The following is a 4,933-nucleotide window of genomic DNA, read 5'->3' on the forward strand; positions in this document are numbered from 1 at the left end:
ACAAACAGCACGGTACTTTCACTTCTGCAGTAAAGGTTCATGTCGAAGAGGCTCATGACTGCTCTTTGTAATGCTGTCCGTTGATGGCAGTTCGTTTGGAAGAAGACTGATACGCGATCGTTGTTGTTCTGATGTGTAGCAGAGCAGGTTTGAAATGGAGGAGTTTGCTGCCCCTTGATGTAAGAGATGAAGGAGGGGGGCGGAAAGCTGCGGCCAAGCCTTCACAACCACCTGCTGATCGACCGCTGTAATCGTCTAAAACAAATCCCTCAGAGTGTGTCAACTCGCTCATCTGAAGACCGCTAACGGCTCACGTCCGTGTTCTTCGCTATGCAGGGTCCCCACCAAAACAAACCCCCTAAAAAAACCTCAACAACGTGCCCAATAACGAGCGAGAGGGAAGGCTGAACGGCTAGAGTGGATGGCAAGAGAATAAACATTCTCCCTTTTTTTCCCGCCCGAGGTCCCACTTTTCATCTGTCAAGCATGTTTTAATAATTAATCCGTCTAATACACTCTCAGCATCTGTTGGATGAGGACTCACAACCCTTTTCCATTCGAAATCCCTCTCCGACAAGAAACTGTGCACAGTCAGGGGCACGGAGGTTTGGTTTGATGAACTTCCATCTGTTTCCCTCTAAAAAAAAAAATAACGACAATGCTTCAGTTAACTGAACAAATCCTTGTTATGGCGGACACTCCTGTGTGAGTGTTCAGTAAGGGGCTAAATGGGGACCGTGTGTGTAAGCAAGCCAGTGCTGCAAAGACCTTCTGGGGACTCCGAATGAGGACCTTGTGTGTAAATTGAATACATTTCTACACCGCAACCCCCCCTTCCTCTGGCTGTGCAGAAACGATGCCAGATTAAGTGCATGAATATATACATGGGCCAGCGGTGACCTGTCGGGAGACAGCTGATTTCCCATGGGGCCGAGCTGACACGGCGCAGGCTTAGGCCCTGATGGAGGTGGGGAAATCCTACCATGGGCCCAAATTGAGCTTAATCTCATTGCTCATTGTGCAAGGATGCTGGGGTGGGGTGAGGCTCGTGGGGGTCGGGAGAGAAATGAAATTGCACAATAGCCTTAATCGACGACAGGGGCACATCTCTTTTTTTTTTTCTTGGATTCTCCTTTTTTGTTTGAGGGCACTAGCCTGGCCTCAAATTTCCTGTGTGGAGAGGGACAGGGATGATTAAGAGAGTAATTTTTTCCTCTTCCCGTTTGAAGCCCTTAATAACCTCTCGTTGAACAATCAGTGCTTTAATGTGGAGAGGCTCTGAACAATCATAAACCAATAAAGGCTCATCCGGTGCCGCTCGGCTCCCGCTAATCCAGGGGGAGATCTGTTTCCAACCGTCCGACCCGGCATGGCATGGACGCCGACGGGTTGCGCTGGAGCGCGACTCCACAGGGGGGAGGAAAGAGGAAGGAATCAATCGGCCTCCTGAGCCTTGATTACACCCCTTGGAAAGTTTGCCCCCACCATCACTTTCACTCCAAACTACCAGAATGACAGGTGCTTCTTATTAAATACTGATAGCATGCCATCACCTAACCCATCATTAGCCTTCAAGACTAGCGGTTAGCTCACAGAACACACTGGTTTACAGAACCTCGTGACCTACTTATCCTCAGTGTCCCAAGTTTTTTTTTTGTGCTCCAAACATTGCCACAATCAAACACAATCATTGAGTCTATTTTAGAACATGTGCTAAGAATGTCTGTCGGTTGGACAGGCTTTAAGGAAGTTCTGAGAAACTGGGAGATAAAGGCTAGTACTGCACTATTCTAACTGGGATCACATAGTACTTTTTGGATGAAAATATGAATGCTGTAATGCAGGGGTCTTCAACGTTTTTCAGGCCAGGGACCCCCAAACTGATGGCGAGATGAGCAGGGACCCCCTACTATATAAATTGCATAAAATTTTGTTTATAATATACTGGGCCTAGTGCCAAATAAACATAGCTACCCTGTTGTTGTGTCGATGGCACACATCCTCCCACATTAGTGAGATGTATCTTCTTTTCAATAACTCCTGACCGACACGATCCAACTGATGACGGAGGAGGAGTCTGGCGCATGGAGTTGTGTTGACAACATAGATGTTATAGTGAGATTGACAGGTCAACAAACCAATCACACCGCTATTAAGTTGTTAAGATTGTAGGTAGTAGCATGCTTACATTAGCTAGGAGGCTCACACACCTCGCAAATCCTCACTTATTTTTCAGTTACAATTTACGTTTTTTGACCTTGTACAGTGTCTATTTCTCTTTATTTAATTTTTTTTTAAATCTAAGCAAAAAAATGTCAAACTAACAATTTATAGGTACAAACAAGACCAGCTATGGAGTTTGGTCCGCCATCTTTTATCTTTGATTTTCGCGCTCTTTAGACTTGGGCAGAAACGCGATCTGATTGGCTAGTGCCTGTGCATGAAAGGTGCTGTGAGTGAACCGGTGCCCAGCTTGAGAGAGCTCCTGTGGGTAGCTGAATGTGTCGATTGGACTGAAAGATAACGTCTTCTTGATCAATTTATACGTTCGCTACAATATGTTGGATTTATGTTAATGTAAATGTAAAGGGAATAAATACAATTCTGATAAGGAAGACATTTAAATTTGCGGAAAAAAAAAATTTGTTGAATTTTTTTTTTTTTAGAAATATTAAAAAAATTATCTTATCAACCAAAGATTTCGTGACCCCCCTGCAGTACCTCCGCGGACCCCCTGGGGGTCGCGGACCCCCTGTTGAAGACCCCTGCTGTAATGTATCAGACAAGCTGTTTTATGACTTACTTGTGTGTGGCCTCCTCTTGTTGATGTGAAACAAACTGAGAAATTATATTTAAAACTACTCATGCAATACCTGGGCCATCCACATTGGATATGTTCCACTGGTTTATAAAAAGATCAATGTTTGACACATTGACCTAAAACAACAAAGCTCTCGTGAATAGATTATTGGATAAGCAAAACTCAAATAACATACATATTACAATAAGGTGGTGGTGGTAGTCTGGCTGTCTTTTCTGAAGACAGCAGTAATTGTGATGAAGGGACATCATCACAATTACAGATTGACGGATTGCATCTATTTAACTAGAGATGCATTTATGCAAAGAAAGCGTGATTGCTTTACAGCAGCAGGGATCACTAGCCCTTGCCCAGCAAATGACAGATTATACAGCCCTAACACTGATTTTTATAATGATATAATCAAGAACACATGAGCATACAGCGCACCAGTAGGCTAGTATGATTAATAAAACAAAAGGCCATTATGACTAATAAAACAGTATTCAAAACAAGAGGGACAGTCTTCGTTTGTTGTGTGCAATAAACTACATAACCTACCCAGATCAATGCAACAATGATATCATCTGTCTATTTATCAAGGTCTGAAGTCTCTCTTTGAATATAAAGAATGTCAATGATACTTAGACTACTTTGAAGTTATGTCACTGAGTCTGTTGATACATTGAGTGCACATGAAGGTACGGACAGATATTCTCACTGATCTTTAAAAATGAGTTTGATGATTTTTGGTGTAGCCTATGCTTCACCATACCCCCCAATATTTGTAATATAAAATGTATAATATTGCTTCAACTCTTTCAAATAAAGCATGGAAACCAACTTCAGTGGATGAGAAATACGCAGAGTGGACAAAATGCTGACATCCATCATTGCATGGGTTAGCATTATGCTAGTAGCTTGGCTGCTCTGTCACTTGACTCCATAGGCTGATAACCAAACAAAACAATAGTGACAGAGATGTCTAAGTTCATAACTGACCTGTGGCTGTAGTGTGTAAAAGGCAATGTATGAGCAGATACTTGGACAAAAATTAACATCAGTGCCTTATTGTAATTTGCTATCTGCTGAGTAAGCTGAGGTTAGCTGTTGGCTGACACTGATTACTAGCTATTAGGGGTGTGCAAAGATGTCATTATCAGTATCTGTATTGGGAGAATTGCTAGCTTCACAAATGACTTGTAACTGCAGACAGTTACAAGTCATTTGTGAAGCTAGCAATTCTCCCAATTATTTGCCATTCATTTAGATAGGATCCTGATGTTGTTTGCCCAATAGCTGCCCATTTTGCTACATTTTTACATGAGCAATGTGTGGGATCAGGATGGATGTGTCAGAGTGGGAGCAGTGTTAATATCTCAAAGCGATAGAAACAGAAGTCGTAACAAAAAGACGAGTGGAATAAAGAAACAGCAAACAGCACTGTACTAATAAAACTCGAGAAGAGCAACTGCTTTGCATTTCTGTGAGATTGAGCAATAACACGCACACAGGTACACAAAACGTGATCGCACATTATGAGATGCGAAGTAGTTCAAAAGGGCTTTCACCTATTACGCAAACACAACACATGATCAACGGAGAAGATCTGAGAAGGCCTTGGCTCACCAGGCTTTTGGGATCGAGTCGGCCTCCAGACAGATACACCACGCAGCTACGCTTCCAGCCTTCAGCCGAGTGGCCAAAACAAAATTATACAAAAGGTCGCAGGGGCGATCATGTTGCAGGAACGCTCTCATTACGCTAGATAATTACGGGCGTACTCACTGCTGTGCTGCCTTCAGGAAGACACTCCAACCACTCTGACCTACAATACGCTGGCCGCCATGACCTGTCAAGTCCTAAAATAATTAGGCATCAAAACGGGAGATTGTTTTTTCCCCACTCGGCTCTCTTTCACTCACTCGCTCTCTCTTTCCATCTCTCTGTCTCTGTCTCTCAGTCTCCCTCGCTTTCCCCCCAATATTCATGTCAGGGAACTCGGGAGACTGTGTAATGTAGTTAACATGTTGGCATCATGAATTTTCATTACATCATTACATGAGTACAAGGGCTCAGCTGAGCAGAGGAGCACCGACCACAGAGAGAGAGTGAGTGAGAGAGAGAGACAGA

This window comes from Sprattus sprattus (assembly GCF_963457725.1).
Source record: "Sprattus sprattus genome assembly, chromosome: 5".
NCBI lineage: Eukaryota > Metazoa > Chordata > Actinopteri > Clupeiformes > Clupeidae > Sprattus > Sprattus sprattus.